Raw genomic sequence first — 18,432 nt, 5'->3', positions numbered from 1 at the left:
ATTTTTCTGCTGCAGTGATCATCGGATTCCCGTTCGCCAGTTTTACCTTGCTTTGCATTTTATCAGATGACTACAATTACGAGTATCGAGTCTAGACGACCATTTGGACTGTTCAGATAAGCGCCCTCTGGGTTTTTTTCTTACTTGTTTTGCTTGCTGTTTTAGACTTGCATGTCAGCTAAGAAAGGGAATTGTGCTTGTGGGAGACATATTCCTCACAAGGACATGCACGATAAGTGTGTTTTCTGTCTAGGCAAAGCCCACGACTATTCATCCTGATCTGTCTGTAAGTTGTTCGTCCCCAAAACACTTCGTAGCCGACTAGCGGCTTTAAACCCTTACCTTGGGAATCAGACTCTGACGTTTGGCATTAAGCATGGAGGGAGGAGTAGGCCCATCCGACGAGCCGCCTCAGAAGAAGGCGAGGAAACTTGGGCCCAAATCCCAGGCTGCACCTCAGGCATCCAAACTGGCTCTAGAGGTGATAGCAGACCCGGGGTCCATTCAGACGACGATCTACCAAGCAGGCCCGGGAACCACAATGGAGGCCGGGGTGCAGGATACCGAAGGTATGTCTGCTGAGGTATTTCAGCTATCAGAGTCTGATGGCAGAGGGAAACCACAGCTCACCTTCTCGGAAGCCCCTGCTTCTCCTTCTCTTGCTTGGCTGACATCTGCTTCTCCCTTGTCTAACACATCCTTGAAAAGGAAACAGAAGTCCAAACACGTTGAACCCCCTCAGATGTCAGGCTGGGAATCCTTTGCCTTTCAGGTTGTGCAGTCCCAACAGCTCCCACCTACTCTCACTCCTCAACCAACCCATGTGTGTGAGGAGGAATATTCATCCTCTGAGGAATCCTTCTCTTATCCCCCAAGGAGTTCATTACTCCAGATGAAGAGGACTCTATTTCTCCAGAATTCCCAGGGGAAGAATTTAGTTTTGGGGATACTATCTCCCTCATGAGAGAACACTTCAAGTGGCAGGCCTCTGAGGTATCAGATTCTAAGAAAAGATACGTTGACCTTCTGCAAATGGAGCAGCCTGCTCCCCATTTACTACCTGGATTTCAAGGTGTATTCTTAGCTGCTTCACAGTCTTCTGACTCCCAACGTTCAGCAGCTAAACGTCCAGACAGAATTTATAGGGTCCCCAGGACACCCAGTGTCTTTACAAGAGCCCTCCTGCTGACCCAGCTGTTATAGCTGTTTCTGCAGACAAGACTCCAGATAGCTTCCTTCCTCTGCTCTTTATCCAACTGACAAAGACAGTAAATTTATGGACAGGACAGGTAAAAAGGTCTACATATCTTCCACTCTGGCCATTAGGGCCCTGAACTACCAAACCCATATGGCAAGGTTTGTACTTGATACCATTTCTAAGGCCTCCAGCCTTCTTTCTGAGGTCCAGGACTTCCCCACCAGAGTACAGTTAAACCCTCTCCTCTCCACAACATTACAAGTGACCAGGCACTAATAGTGCAGCTATGATGCTGTGGAAGCCACTTCCAAAGCTGCTGCTTCTGGATCAGTGCTGCATTGTTACTCCTGGGTGTGGCTACAACCCCTCCCCATGGATTTTCAGACCAAACGTCTGGATGCTTTGTTCGACAATAAGGCACTTTTTGGACAAGCCTCTGCTGAGCTCCTCAAATTCCTACAAGAGAAGGGAAAAGAGTTGCAAAATCTAAAACACCTTTTGGTGTCTCCCATTCCTAGATATCGTAGAAACTACCCTCAAGAACCATCCTTTGTACGAAGGGAATCCTTTCCCTCAACGCAACAATCCAAGGGATGTAGGCAGCAGAGAAAGACTTCTACCCTAAGACTGTCCTCAAGATCTTCTGCCACTCCTTTTCAGAGACGGCCTGACCATCCCAGGCCCCCTCCAGTGTGACTCATCCACCCTGCATCCAGAAACTCCCCTATCCCTCCATCCTCACTCTCTCCCTCCCCTCCTGGCGGAAACTTACAGAAGAACGATGGGTCCTCTCCATCATCCAGAGAGGATATTACATGACTTGGTGGATGCTTCCACCCTTTCAGGGCATTCCACAACCACCAAAAAAACAGATACACCTATTCCCACCCATTATTCAACAACTGCTAAACCAAGGGACCATAGAACCAGATGTTCTTCGTGTTTCACTGTTGCAGTCATCACATTTGGATTATCTGCCTGCAGGTAGCCCTCAGCCGGCCTGAATAGCAGTCTTGGATTCCGGCGTCAGATGCTGTCTCTTCTTCCATGACGACAGGTCGTCAGGGGTATAAAGCATGCAGCCGACGCCATTACATCAGTCTTTCTTGCCATGCAGTGCTCGAAGCAGAAGCAGTTCGTAAGTGCCTGTCAGCCGACTCCTGAAATTTTCATTATCGAGTTTCAGAACCGAAGTCTTAAAATAAATAAATAAATACACCCCATTGGGAATCGTTTTTCTTGCTCCAACCGATATCAGTAAAAGTTAACAATTGTCTTACCTGTGGAAAGCAAATATCTGAAAGATTTTCATTCGTACTGCATTCCCTGCTTAGGCCCAGACCACGACATCCCTCGCTGTCGGTTTTGTGCCTTGTTCAATCCCCGAACTATTAGTCGTCAGGCTATCTTTGCAGCAAATTATTTTGGTACTTTGTATCTGTACTCCGAATTGGCTTCGTTAAGCCATCTCACTACTGATCTTCCAAAAAAACATAAGGATAAAGACAGACAGACTGCATAGGTCCAAAACTGCCGACGACGCTTCCGTTAAGCTAATCGCCAGTCCGCTGGTACTCAGTGAGGCACTTTCGCAACCCCTAATACCCGCTACTTCAGATTCGCAGGCCTCTACTGAGACCCATTCGGAGTCCAATATGTCGTGAGATGCTTCTTCGACTATGGAACCTGTGAATGTCTCTACCTTGGATGAGTCCTGAGCCGCTCTGCAGGCACCGGCTTCTGAGGGTGTATTTAGGCCTACAGACTTGCATTTTACACCAATGCCATCTTCTTCATCCAGGTCTAAAACTCGCACCACGCCTAGAAAACAGACGTCCAAACCGCATGCTTTGGCCCATATGCCTAAAAAACAAATGCTTAGAATGGCTGAAGACCTTATTACCTTAATTAGGGGAAGCCAGCCTTCCCCCTCTGAGACCTAGAACTGATTTTCCTTCTGATCAGGAATCGATTTGCCCTTGTCTACCTATGAGGATTCTGATGCAGAGGATTCCATTCCCTCTGCTTCCCCTCCAGAAGATTTTTCTTTTGTTGAAACCTTGCACACTTAGGGAGCATTTCCGCTGGGAAAGCCAGGATTACTCTGACTCCAAAAAGAGGCTTAGGTAATTCTTACTCCTTCATCAACACAGGCCTTTAGCTATCCCTCCTGTTCTGGACATTGTATATGATGCTTTCTTATTATCTAGCCTTTTCCCAGACACTTTACCTCCAGCTCCCAGAAAACCTGACTGGTATTACAGAGTACCTGACTCTCACAAGTTCCTCTTCATAAATCCTACTGCGGATCCAGAGACCATTTCCCAAGGACCAAAAGGCATTAAGGCTACTGCTGCCAAAAATCTTATCCCTTCTGATAGAGATTCTAGAGCCTTCGAGAGATTGGGTAAGAAGGTATACACTTCTGCTACTTTGGCAATTAGGGCTTTAAATTGCCAGCTTCATATGTTAAAGTATCAGCAGCATATTATGGGACTACTTAAACAGAAAATAATGTTGATTCCTGATTGTGCTGAACACAAAGAATTACAGGATTTAATGCATTCTGCAGAACAAGTTGGTAAATATACTTTGCAATGTGGTTTTGACTCTTTAGAAGCATATTGCAGGGCTGCTGTCACTAGGTCTGTACTTAGAAGGCATGCTTGGCTTAAGGAGCAAAACTTCCCAGATCGTATTAAAGCTAAATTACTGGATGCTCTCTTAAACCAAGACCGCCTGTTTGGCAACAAAGCAGAAGAAGTCCTCAAAAAGATGGAGGAAAAAGCTAAATCTATGCAAACTGTTAAAGATTTCCTACAAGTATAGCCTCCCAGATTTAGTAGGCATTGGCCTTCAAAGAATTGGTCCTTTGCAGTCTCTGCCAGACCTTCTCAGTCCAAACCCAGTAACAGCAGACCACCTAGGTTACAGTCTCAGGCTACGCACATCCTAATCAGTGGGGGGCTCCCACTTCCAAAGCAGGGAGTAGTCAGCCACCCCCACCTATGGAAAAATGGCACAATGACTTAACCTTAACCCTTCCAAGCCCTGCTCATCTGCCTGCTCCCTTAGGAGGAAAGCTCGCCCTGCATGCAAAAAACTGGGAACTCATTACCCAGGACAAATGGGTTTTGAATATAGTTTCCCAAGGATGCAGATTCCACTTCCACACCCTACCAGTGGGCGGAGGCCCAACAGCAGGTTCTCTCTCTTCTGAGTATCATGGCTATTCAACCTGTCACAGCAGAAGACAAGGTTTTTATTCAAGACTTTTTCTGGTACCCAGAAAAGACAGCTCCTGGCGTCCTATCCTGGACCTCTCTATTCTAAACACCTTTCTGGTAATCCCAAAATTCAAAATGCTAACACTTCAACATCTGCTTCCTATGCTAGGCAAAGATGCCTGGTTGGCAACCTTAGACTTAAAGGAAGCTTACCTGCACATTTCAATAAGGGAATCTTGCAGGAAATGCCAACACTTCAGGGCAGGCTCCATGCACCATCAGTTCTCTGCACTTCCCTTTGGCTTATCTACTGCACCCAGGGTATTCACAAAGTGTCTAGCTCCAGCCATTTCATTTTGCAGGCAGAGAAATATTCAGATATACCCATACTTGGATGATTGTCTGATTCAGGCAGTAAGCCAGGACTTGCTATTAAAACGTCTGGCATTCGTAAAGAAACTTCTAACCTCAGTGAGGTACACCATAAACGAAAAGAAATCTCACCTCGTACCCTGCCAACAGATTGTATTCCTGCGAGCAAGCTTGAACACAACTTCCCAGATGGCTTTCCTCACTCCAGAGAAACAAGTTTATTTGACAACCTACTTCAAAATATTGGCCACAAAGACCCAGCTATCTGCAAGGAAAATTCTGCAAGCCCTGGGGTTCATGGCCTCTTGCATTCTACTAATTTCATATGCAAGACTGCATATGAGGAAACTACAATGGTATCTAAAAATCTAAAAATCCTATGGTGTCAACATTCTCAGGACCTGGAATCAATTATTCTTGTCATTCCTAGTATAAAGACAGAGTTCCTTTGGTGGGCAGAGGCCTGCTACCACAACAAGGGGCTCCCTTTCACTCTACCCCCTGCCGCCCAAACCCTAACAGATTCATCAGATTATGCATAGGGGGCTCACTTGGCAGGGCAGTGCATTCAGGGCAAATGGAACCAGAGACAGATGCACCTGCGTATCAACCAAAAAGAAATGTTAGCTGTACAGTATTCCCTGACAGCCTTCAAAGACCACATTCTTCCAGGACAACTATTGGCAAAGAGAGACAACACCACAGTTATGTGGTACATAAACAAGCAGGGGAGAACCCACTCGTACCCTCTCTGCAGACTAGCCATAGCTCTGTGGAACACGGCCCTGAGCTACCAAGTGCACCTACAAGCTCATTTCCTGCCAAACTAAATTCACTGGCAGACTACCAAAGCAGAAATCTCATGGACCCACACGAATGGAAACTGGAACCACAAATATTCAACCTCTTGAGGAAGAAATTTGGGACTCCAGAGGTAGACCTGATGTCCTTCAAGGATGCATCTGCAGTCATCACATATGGGTTGTCCTGCCTCAGGCAGCCCTTCGGTCAGCCGGATTCCAAAGTCTGGGTCCGGCGTCGGCTGAAGTCGCCTCTTCCCCGACGTCAGAGCGCCTGGGGTATAAAAGCGTCAGCCGACGCCATCTTCCTCAGTCTTTCTTGCCGCGTGGTGCCCGAAGCAGAAGCAATTCGCAAGTGCCGGTCGGCCAGCTCCTGTAATTCAGCTAAACCGAAGACTTCAAAAGCTAAGTACCCCATTGGGGACTCTCTCTTGCCTCAGCCGATGTCAGATAAAATTAATAATTGCTTAACTTGTGGGAAACCAATACCTCATAAGGATTTCCACTCTTACTGCCTACCTTGCCTAGGCCCAGACCACGACGTCTCGGCCTGTTCCGCCTGTGCTTCCTTCAACCGATACACTCTAAGACGTCGGTCGGAGTTTGCAGAGGAATTTTTTGGGGCTAGTTTTGCTTACAAAATGCCGTCGGAGACTCCGACTTCACATTTAATAAAGAAACGGAAGGACAAGGACCGACACCTGCGGTCCACGGTTTCGGCTGAAACCACGGCCAAGCCTACCGTGAGTGTCTCTGTTTCGGCTGAAACAGAGTCCTTGGTACTACCGTCCACCAAAACCGTACAACCGACAACCTCGGCCCCGGAGGCCACTACTGTCTCGGTTGTTGAATCTCCTTTGGAATCTGGTGTCCAGGAACCTTCCGACACCATTCCCTTAGACAAAACTACACCAGCACGTGGTACAGCCAGGCCTCCTGCATCCATGTCTATTAAGGCATTCTCTAGGGCTAAAGCTGCTAAACACTCAAAATCTATGCCTCCCAGGGTTATCCCTCAGGGACCCACTACAGGTTCTCAGATCCTTAGTCTAGCAGAGGACCTTATTTCATTAATTAGGGGCTCTCAACCTCCTACAGAAAAAAGGCCCAGGGTTGAGCCCTCTGATCCCCTCTCCTCAGATGAGGCCTCTGATGGCTCTGCCCTCTCGGACTACCAGGAGGAGGCTTTTTTGGCCTACGAGGATTCAGATGCAGAGGAATCTATCCCTTCGGCCTCCCCTCCTGAAGAACTGTCTTTTGTGGAAACTCTGCACACTATGAGGAAGCATTTCCAATGGCAGGGCCAGGAATTCTCTGATTCCAGGAAGAGATTAAGGACCTTCTTGCATTTGCCTCAGCATAGACCTTTGGCTATTCCCCCTGTTTTTGAATGTCATTGATGATGTGTACTCTGAATCTAGCACAACCCCTGACACTCTCCCTCCGGCTCCTGCCAAACCCGATAGGTACTACAGGGTCCCGGAATCACATCTTTTCCTTTACAAGGCCCACTCTGCTGATCCAGAAACTATTTCCCAGGGCCCTAAAGGGGTTGCAGCTGTCACTACAAAAAATCCACTCCCCTCTGAAAGGGAGTCCAGGGCTTTAGAGCGATGGGGTAAAAGTGTATACTTCTGCTACCCTTTCTATGAGGGCTTTAAACTGCCAATTTCATATGATACAGTACCAAGAATATTTGTTAGATGAATTGCATAAAAAGCTGTCTTCACCTGAACCCCTAGATCGCAAATCACTTCAGGATCTGGTACATAACTCTCAACAGGTTAGCAACCATTTCTTGCAGTGTGGTTATGATGCATTGGAAGCTTCATGTTGGTCAGCAATGACAGGTGCAGTCATACGTAGGCATGCTTGGCTGAAGGAACAATCTCTGCCAGACCATGTTAAAGCAAAGCTTCTGGATGCTCCACTAGAAAAGCAAAAGTTATTTGGCTCCACTGCTCAGGAGGTCTTAAAGAAATTTGAAGAAAAGGCAAAATCTGTACACACAGTCAAAGATTTTATGCAAGTCCAACCACCAAGATTCAGCAGAAATTGGCCTTCCAAGAACTGGTCCTTTCCAGACACAGACAGATTTCAGAGAGGCAAGAACAGGCGTGCCAGAGGTAGAGGGCAAGCTAGAGGCTCCTACAGAGGACGTCAATGGCAGCCTCCCAACCAGAGAGGTAGTGTAGGGCCTACAACTGCTGCACAAGGACAGACTCAATGACTTTACCTTGACTCCGCCTACCAGGGCTCAATTGGAAGCACCTTTGGGCGGAAAGCTTTCTTTATTTTCAGAAAATTGGCACATTATTACAAGGGACAAATGGACACTACAAATAATAGACAAAGGATACAGGTTCCATTTCCACACATTACCGAAAAGAAAAGGCATGCCAGACCTGCCACCAAATCAAAGGGCAGAGGCTTTGAAACAAATCTCCAACTTAATGAAAATGAAAGCAATAGAAAAGGTTCCTCTCGCAGAACAAGGCCAAGGATTTTATTCCAGACTCTTCCTTGTTCCAAGAAAAGAAAAGCAACGGAGGTCTATTCTCGACTTGTCCGCACTAAATACTTACCTCATTGTGCCAAAATTCAAAATGCTGACTCTGCAGCAACTCCTTCCCATGCTGGGCAAGGGGTCTTGGCTGGTAACTCTGGACCTCAAGGAGGCATACCTGCATGTCCCTATCAGACAAAGCTGCAGAAGACACCTCAGATTTCTTGCAGGTTCAGAGCATTATCAATTCTCAGCATTGCCCTTTGGCTTATCTACTGTGCCCAGAGTATTCACGAAATGCCTGGCATCAGTAATTGCACACTGCAGACTTCAGGGGATGCAAATATACCCGTATCTGGACGACTGCCTTATACAAGCGGACAGTCAACAAATTTTGGTAAAACACTTGAATTATGCCATCTATCTTCTTCAGGCCTTGGGATATACAGTCAACATGCACAAGTCAAGACTTGTACCATCCCAAAGAATAACTTTTCTGGGTGCGGATCTAGACACAACCACCCATATGGCTTTCCTCACAGAAGAAAAACAAAACCAACTACCGGATTACTTCAAAAACCTGTCAAAACAAACTCAGCTGACTGCAAGGAAAATCCTGCAGGCCCTGGGTTACATGGCTTCTTGCATTCTTCTGATTCCTCAAGCAAGGCTACATATGAGGAAACTCCAGTGGTACCTAAGGAGTTTATGGACTCAGCACAGTCACAGCTTGGAAACTTTGATACCACTCATCCCATGCCTTCAAAGGGAATTTCTGTGGTGGGCTCAAGCAAGCCAGTCAAACAGGAGTTTGCCCTTCAGCAAACCAATAGCCAGCCCCAAACCATTACAGCGGACGCTTCAGACCACGGATGGGGAGCGCACATGGAAAGAAGATGCATTCAAGGTCTATGGTCACAAAAAGAGCTACACATGCACATAAACCAAAAGGAAATGCTGGCAGTGATACATGCAATCGAGGCCTTCAAGTTATTTCTACATCAGGGCCACCTGCTAATAAGGACAGACAACACTACAGTTATGTGGTACATAAACAAGCAAGGGGGCACCCATACCTACTCTCTTTGCCGACTGGCAATGAATCTATGGGAACTTTCCTTGACTGTCAATATACAGCTGCAATCCCAGTTTGTACCAGGAAAGGACAATATACTGGTGGACAGCTTAAGCAGGAACACCATGGATGCACACGAATGGATGCTGCACCCAGACATCTTCCATCAGATAGCACAATCATGGGGGAGACCGGACATAGACCTCTTTGCCTCCCCACACAATCATCAGCTGGAGAAATTCTGCTCAAGGACATACCACCCACAAGCATGGAAAGTGGAAGCCCTCTCTTTTAGCTGGAGAACTCTTAACAGTGTATGCATTCCCACCTCTTCCATTAATGACCAAGGTCTTACTGAAGATCAGGGCAGAGCAGCCAAGAGTGATTCTGATAGCTCCGGACTGGCCAAGACAGCACTGGTACCCATTGCTAAAGAGCATGTCACGGACAAAACCATGGCTTCTGCCACAATGGCCGCTTCTCCTGACGCAGCACAATTACCAAACTCTGCATTCCAACCTGAAAACATTACAACTAGCTGCCTGGAAAATACCTTGACTCATCACCAGGATAAGCTATCCAAGAGAGTGAAGGATATCATCATGGAAGCTCGCAGGCCTTCCACAAGGAAAGCATACTCGGCAAAATGGAAAAGATTTCACACCTGGAGCACCTCAAAGGGCCTAGATGCAACAGTTATGAACATGGCACATATCCTGGAATATTTGGCAGAAATGCTCCACAATGGCCTGTCTTACTCTTCCATTAAAATTCATGCTTCAGCAATTTCAGCAGAGTACAATACTGATCCACCTGTCTTCTCTCATCCTCTGCTAAGACAGTTTCTAAGAGGAATTAAAAACATCAATCCTCCGAGGAAACCACCAGTGCCTACTTGGGACCTTAACTTCATGTTGGAAAAACTAACGCTGCCTCCCTTTGAACCAGCAGCATCTGCAGAACTACAGTTCCTCTCTTGGAAGACTGCCTTCCTTCTGGCCATAACCTCAGCAAGAAGAGTATCTGAGTTACAGGCCCTCATGGCAGTACAGCCATTTCTTATTTTTCATCAAGACAGAGTCTCATTGAGAACCAATCCTTCATTTATGCCAAAGGTGGTATCTAGGGTCTCATTAAACCAAGCTATTCACCTGCCTACCTTCTTTCCAAATCCACAAAACAAAGGGGGAAAGCTTCTGCACACCCTGGACATACACAGACAGTTGCGCTACTACTTGAACAGAACTAAAAATTACAGAAAAACTGACCAGTTGTTTGTAGCATATGCTGCTGGTGCACAAGGAAAAGCAATTTCAAAACAGACAATTTCAAAATGGATAGGGAATTGCATTCGTTTCTGTTACTCCTTTCATTGAAAAACTGTACCAGCTAACATTAGACCTCATTTGACTAGAGCCACAGCCACCTCCACATCCTTTTTAAGAGGGGTGGCTACCAAGGACATTTTAGAAGCTGCTACATGGAGCTCCGTGCATACATTTTCCAAGCATTACAACTTACCTTTATATTCCAGATCCAGAGCAGGCTTTGCTACGGCAGTCCTGCAGGGCATTTTAGCTACACCATCCTTTACATAGATCCTCCACCCCCAGATTGGCTATGGTATTCTACCCATATGTGATGACTGCAGATGCATCCTTGAAGGACATAGTACAGTTTTGTACCTACCATAAATGTAGATGTCCGATAGGTATGCATCTGCAGTCAGGTTTACCCTCCCTCCTTCCCCTCTGTGGTATTTCTTGGGTACATTCCCCTCTCATAGCTAGCTGGGGTTATCTGTTATGGTGTATTTGTTTTTATATATGTGTATATATATTTTTTGTGCATATTTGGAATTTATTGCATTTCTCCAAATTTAGCCTTCCTTAGAGGGCACCTGGCATCTGGGGCAAGAAAAACTGAGGAAGATGGCGTCTGCTGACGCTTTTATACCCCAGGCGCTCTGACGTTGGGGAAGAGGCGACTTCAGCCGACGCCGGACCCAGACTTTGGAATCCGGCCGACCGAAGGGCTGCCTGAGGCAGGTCATCCCATATGTGATGACTGCAGATGCATACCTATCGGACATCTACATTTATGGTAGGTACAAAACTGTACTTTTGCCTCCCCTCAGAACTACCAATTGGACAAATTCTGTACAAGGACTTCCCACAGTCAAGCTTGGAAAGTGGATGCCCTGTCCCTGGGAAAGCCTATCTGTTTATGCCTTTTCCCCCTCTGCCTCTCCTCTTGCAGGTTCTGCAAAAGATCAAACAGTTCAAGCCAAGGACAATACTGATTGCAACAGACTGGCCACACCAGCACTAGTACCCACTCTTGCACAGTGTGACACTGCTGGAACCATGGCACCTGCCTCAGACCCCTTCCCTGCTGTCCCAGCAGGCGGACCAGATTCTGCACCCACAGCTTCAAACCCTGAGCCTTGCAGCCTGGCTGATTCCTTGAGCTCTTCAATAGCATCCCTCAGTAATCAGGTGCTAGATGTCATTCTGGAGGCAAGGAGGCCTAGTACTGGAAAATCCTGTGCTGAAAAGTGGAAAAAATACTGTTCCTGGAGCCAGACTCGGGGGATGGGCACAACTGTGCCCAACTTACCTCATATTCTTCAGTACTTAACATAAATGCTCCACAAGGGCCTATCCTTCTCGTCAATTAAAATTCATGCCTCTGCCATTTCAGCACATTATAATACTGAGCCACCCCTCTTCTCTAACCCCCTGTAAAGCAATTCCTTAGAGGGGCCAAAAATTTAAGGCGCCCAGGAGAGCCCCTACTCCAGCTGGGGACCTTAACTTTGTATTGGAAAAGCTCACTCTCCCTCCCTTTCAGCCAGCTGCAACTGCAGAGTTGAAATTCCTTTCTTGGAAAACAGCCTTCTTTCTGTCCACCACTTCAGCAAGAAGAGTGTCTGAATTACAGGCCCTCATGGCAGTGGAACCCTTCATTATCTTCCACACAGACAGAGTTTCCCTCAGGACCAATCCTTCCTTTATGCCCAAGGTGGTGTTTATTGTGGCCCTAAATCAGTCCATTCATTTGCCTACTTTTTTCCCTAATCCACAAAACAAAGGAGAATGAATACTGCACTCTCTGGATGTGCACAGACAACTTAGATTTTATTTGGACAGGACTAAGCCTCTCAGAAAATCTGAACAGCTGCTAGTTGGCTTTGCAGCAGGGGCAGAGGGAAGGCCATTTCTAAGCAAACCATTTCTAAATGGTAGCCCATTGCATTAATTTCTGCTACAAGCACCATGGAAAACCTACCCCACAGGGGATAAGATCACATCCCACCAGGGCTGCATCTACCTCTACAGCCTTTCTCAGAGGAGTCCCTACCAGGGACATCCTAGAAGTTGCTACCTGGAGCTCTGTACATACCTTCACCAAGCATTACCACATGCCTATTTTTGTAAATCCAGAGCTGGTTTTGCCACTGCAGTTTTGCAGGGCTTAATAGCTGGACCTAATGCTCTCTAACTTCCTCTTCCCTTCCTTAGCTTTGGGAATTAACCCAAATGTGATGACTGCAACAGTGAAACATGAAGAATGTAGTACACTTGTGTACACACAAATGTAGATGTTCGAGTGTATTCACTGTTGCAGTCCTGGTTACCCTCCTTCCAGCCCCCCTGACTTCTCTTTGCTCTACCTTTCTTTCTTGTTTGGTGTATTTAAGCTTTTTGGTGTATTTGCTTTATGATGGAGGTGTACCATAACATGTAATTGCTTCCCATTGTGGGGGCACCTGACATCTGGGGCAAGAAAAACTGATGTAATGTTGTTGGCTGCATGTTTTATACCCCTGACGTCATGGAAGAAGAGACAGCATCTGACGCAGGAATCCAAGACTCTGGTATTCAGGCCGGCTGAGGGCTACCTGCAGGCAGATAACACAAATGTGATGACTGCAACAGTGAATAACACTCTGACATCTACATTTATGGTAAGTGTACACAACTGTACTATCCCGCCCCTCAAAAGGACTCCAGGTTTGCTCCAGTATCTTCCTGGTCCCCAGGAAAGAGGGTCCCTGGAGACCTATCTTTCCTTTCTCAATCTTTCACTACTTATACCCAGCTTCAAAATTATAATCTTACCTATTCACCTGCCTGTAATTCCCTCCCAAGCCTTCATGGTGGCTCTAGATCTCAGATAACTACCTACACATCCCCATTCATCCGGATTTCAGGAAATTCCTCAATTTCTATAGGTTCCTGCCATTTTCAGTTCTCTGCTTTGCCCTTTGGTCTATCCACAGCCCCCAGAGTGTTCACCAAGTGTCTAGCCCCTTCATTGCCCATTGCAGGACACTGGGTATACCCTACCTAGACGACCTTCTCATCCTGCACCAAGACCACCAACTCCTACTCCTCCATTTGCAGGAGGTCTCACATCCTCTCTCTTTTGGGATTTACTGTAAATGTAGAAAAATCTCACCTGACTCCTTCTCAGGACATGATTTTTCTGGGATGCAAACTACGTACGGACTGCATGAAAGCCTTCATACCGGACCAAAGGATTCAATAACGCAGTATGTACTTCAATCAGATCCTTTCCCGAACCTTTGGCAAGACTACACACACGCAAAATTCAATGGGTACTGAAAAATCTATGGAACCAGCATTCCCAACCCTTGGATGTGCCCCACCCACTCTTCCCTTACTTAGACGGAGATCCAGTGGTGGATATCTGCAGTACAGACAAACCTAGGGCTCCACCTTCCGACCTCAGCTCCACGTCAATGCCTTTACACTGATGCTTCAGACCTAGGATGGGGGGCAGTGTTGCAAACAAATCAACATCTCTCAGTCCACTCTGAGTAAAAGATCACATCAACATCAAGGAAATGAGAGCCTTGCTGTTGGCCCTACTAACATTCCAACCCTCTATCCTGCCAGGAACCTTAAAGGTAATCACAGACAACATGACATTTCTGTGGTACATAAACAGGGAGGGACCGAGTCATTCCCTCCATGCAGACTGGCCATTCAGATTTGGAATCTGGCAGACTGTCTTGAGTACACCTGTTGGCCATGTATATCCCCTCTCAACAGAATGTGATGGCAGACACACTCAGCAGAACCTCAGCCCCCTCTCACGAATGGATGCTACAGGGGGAGGTTTTCCTAGACCTGATACACAGGTGGGGAGTTCCACAAGCAGACCTCTTTACCTCCCCAGACAACAGGTAGATGCCCAACTTCTGCACAGGGAATCCACACCCACAAGTGTGGAAAGTGGACACCTTCTCCTTTTCATGGGGAGGGGGGTGTTCCTGTACACCTTCCCCCCTTTCACTCTGATCCAGAAAGTCCTCCAGAAAATTCAGATGGACAAACCAAAAATCCTACTGGTAACCCCCTTTTGGGCACAACCGTATTGGTTTCCCCTCCTTTTTTCTCTAGCCAAGGGCAATCACCACAGATTACCCCACCGGATAGGTCTCACACAGAACAAGGGGTCTCTGCTACACCCGCAGGTGAACAATCTAAAACTGACCATGTGAGAGTGTTCAATCTCACAGTTTGTTCTTACACACGGGTTCGGAGCCGATCCTCTGCTCCGAGTCGGCCGCATAGCAAAGCTCTGCATCTTAGAGAAGCTCGAGACCAGGCTATATCCCACAATCCTCCCTGCCATTACTCGGATCTAGTTTGCCGCTGCAACGGGTCACATCATTGAGAGAGCTCTGACCAGAGAAAACTGTTTAGACAGATAAGATAGTTTCTTTTTGTTGTCAAAAGTTCTTATATTCCTATAGTTTTTTTGATATTTTATTTTCTATCCTATAGTGTGTGTGTGTGTGTGTGTGTGTGTGTGTGTGTGTGTGTGTGTGTGTGTGTATTGTAGATGTCCTTCAAGGATGCATCTGCAGTCCTAACAAATGGGTTGTCCTGTCGTCAGGCAGCCCTTCGGTCGGCCGGATTCCAAAGTCTGGGTCTGGCCTCGGCTGGTGTCGCACTTCACCCGACGTCATCTCTGCTGGTCTTCGGGTATAAAGGCATCAGCCGACGCCATTTTCCTCAGTCTTTCTTGCCGCGTGGTGCCCGAAGCAGAAGCTGTTCGCAAGGGTCGGTCAGATCCAGAGATTACTACTACCGAATACTACTTCGAAGACTCCTAAAAAGCTAAGTACCCCATTGGGGACTCTTTCTTGCCTCAGCCGATGTCAGAAAAAGTGAATAACTGTAACTTGTGGGAAACAAATACCTCATAAAGATTTCCACTCTTACTGCTTACCTTGTTTAGGCCCAGACCACGACGTAGCAGCCTGTTTAGCCTGTGCTTCTTTCAACCGACGAACGCTTAGGCGTCGGTCGGAGTTTGCTGAACAGTTTTTCGGCTCAGATTTTGCGTACATTATGCCGTCGGATCCTCTGACTTCTCAAATTGTTAAGAAGCAAAGAAAAGACCGACACTCGCGGTCCGCGGTTTCGCCGAAACCACGGTTAAGCAAACCGCAAGTGTCTCGGTTTCGGCGAAACCGAGCAAACGGTCAATCTTCAGCCGAATCCATGACTACTACCGAGGCTCCTGCTACCCTACTTGAATCGGCCTCTGAAGTTTTGCCTACTAATGTGGTTTCTCTAGAATTATCGGACACCATCCCTTTGGATGTCTCTACCCCAGCACGTGGTGCTGCTAGGCCTCCTGCAGCCATGTCTATAAAGGCCTTTGCCAGGGCTAAAGCAGCCAAAACTGCTAAGTCTGTGCCTGTTAAGCCCCCCTCTCACAGGCCCAGTTCCAGTTCCCAAATGCTTACTCTGGCAGAGGATCTCATCTCTTTAATAAGGGGATCCCAATCTCACCCTGACAGGGCCTCTCAACCTCCAGAAAAGAGACCTAGAGCAGAGCCCCCTGAGCCAGTGTCCTCAGATGACTCTTCTGATGATTCAGACAATACAGACCATCCAGACGCTCCTTTTTCTACTTATGAAGATTCCGATGCTGAAGAATCTATTCCTTCTGCCTCTCCACCAGAGGAATTTTCCTTTGGGGAAACCTTACATGCCATGAGAGAGCAATTCCAATGCCCGGGACAAGATTTCTCAGATTCAAGAAAAAGGCTTAGGACCTTTCTACACTTACCGCAACATAGGCCCTTAGCTATACCTCCAGTTCTTCCTGTTGTGGATGATGCATTTAATGATGTTTGCACTGCTCCTGATACTTTACCTCCAGCCCCTGCCAAGCCCGATAGGTTTTACAGGGTACCGGACACTCATCACCACCTATACAAGGCTCCCCTTGCAGATCCTGAGACTATCTCCCAGGGGCCTAAGGCAGTAGCCGACCTCAGCGAAAAACCCTCTCCCTTCTGAAAGGGAATCCAGGTCCTTAGAGAGATGGGGTAAAAACGTATACACCTCTGCTACTCTCTCAGCTAGAGCTTTGAACTGTCAGTTTCATATGATCCAATACCAAGAGTTTATGCTTGATCAGTTAACTAAGAAACTGTCCTCTGATGATTCCTTAGATAAGAAATATGTTTTAGAAATGGTGAATAACATTCAGCAGGTTAGTAACCATTCTTTAAAATGTGGCTATGATGCACTGGAGGCTTCATTTAGATCAGCCATGACTGGCACAGTTATAAGAAGGCATGCATGGTTGAAAGAACAGGTCTTGCGGATCATGTTAAAGCAAAACTATTAGATGCTCCTATGGATAAGGTCAGTCTATTTGGTTCTCCTGCCCAGCAAGTAATGAAGAAAATGGAAGAGAAGGCAAAATCTGTACAAACAGTTAAAGATTTCTTACAGGTTCAGCCCCAAGGTTTAGCAGGAACTGGCCTTCCAAAATTGGTCCTTTCCAGACTCCTCTAAATCTCAGAGAGGCAGGAATAGGCGTTCCAGAGGCAGAAATCAATCCAGAGGAGGTGCCTACAGAGGACGCCAGTGGCAAGGCAATAACCAACGAGGCACAGACACAACCACTGCCACTACAACAGGACAAACACAGTGACTTGGCTCTGACACCGCCTCCAGGGAACAAATAGCAGCACCCTTAGGCGGAAAGTTAGCCTTATTTTCAAAAATTGGCACTATATCACAAGAGACAAGTGGATTTTGCAAACTATAGACCAAGGCTACAGGTTTCATTTCCACACCTTACCAGTAAAAGAGGAATGCCAAACCTACCACCAAATCAAAAACAGAAGCTCTAAAACAGATAGCTCAATTAACAAAGATGAGAGCTGTGGAAAGGGTACCACCTACAGAACAGGGCAAAGGATTTTATTCCAGACTCTTCCTAGTACCAAGAAAAGAGAAAAGTTGGAGACCTATTCTCGACCTGTCCGCTTTAAACACATTCATCATTGTTCCAAAATTCAAAATGCTGACCCTACAGCAACTTCTTCCCATGCTGGGCAAGGAGTGTTGGCTGGTAACTCTAGATCTCAAGGAGGCATACCTGCACGTCCCCATACGACCAAATTGCAGAAGATACCTCAGATTTCTTGCAGGATCAGAGCATTATCAATTCTCAGCATTGCCCTTTGGCTTATCTACTGCGCCCAGAGTATTCACAAAATGCCTGGCATCAGTAATCGCTCATTGCAGGCTAAAGGGAATCCAAATTTAGCCATACCTGGACGACTGCCTGATACAAGCGGACAACAAAAGCAAGCTGACACAAGACTTACAAAGAGTCATTTGCTTACTACAAGCCCTGGGATACACAGTCAATTTAAAAAAGTCAAGACTGATACCATCCCAAACAAGAACATTCTTGGGTGCAGAATTGGACACAGTAAAACGGATGGCATTCCTAACTGCAGAAAAACAAGAACATCTCCCTCTTTACTTCTTGGCATTAACAAAGCAGAACAAACTAACAGCAAGGAAAGTACTGCAGGCCTTGGGCTTCATGGCATCATGCATAATCCTGGTCCCCCATGCCAGACTGCATATGAGAAAGCTACAGTGGTACCTAAAGAATTTATGGTCTCAACACAGGCACAGCTTAGAAACCGAAATACCACTAATCCCATGCCTGAAGCAAGAGTTCCTATGGTGGGCTCAAGCATGCTGGTCAAACCCAGGTTTGCCCTTCCACAACATTCAAGCAAGCCAAACCATCACAACGGACGCCTCAGACCTAGGTTGGGGGGCCCACATGCTGGACAAATGCATTCAAGGATTATGGACTCCAGATCAGCTGCACCTGCACATAAATCAAAAAGAAATGCTGGCAGTAAAACTAGCAATCCAGAATTTCAGACC

General features: G+C 46.7%; 1 protein-coding gene across 3 annotated transcripts in view; it reads left to right on the top strand.

Moving 5' to 3' along the window:
• USP5 (ubiquitin specific peptidase 5) overlaps positions 1 to 18,432 on the top strand; it is a 2,313,977-nt gene that overhangs the window by 1,008,377 nt on the left and 1,287,168 nt on the right. The window lies entirely within an intron of this gene.

This window comes from Protopterus annectens, chromosome 8.part0 (genome assembly GCF_019279795.1).
Source record: "Protopterus annectens isolate FY-2018-M chromosome 8.part0, PAN1.0, whole genome shotgun sequence".
In the NCBI taxonomy this organism is placed as follows: Eukaryota; Metazoa; Chordata; order Ceratodontiformes; family Protopteridae; genus Protopterus; species Protopterus annectens.
Note: the sequence above shows the minus strand (reverse complement) of the source record. Positions and strands in the feature narration are given on the sequence as shown.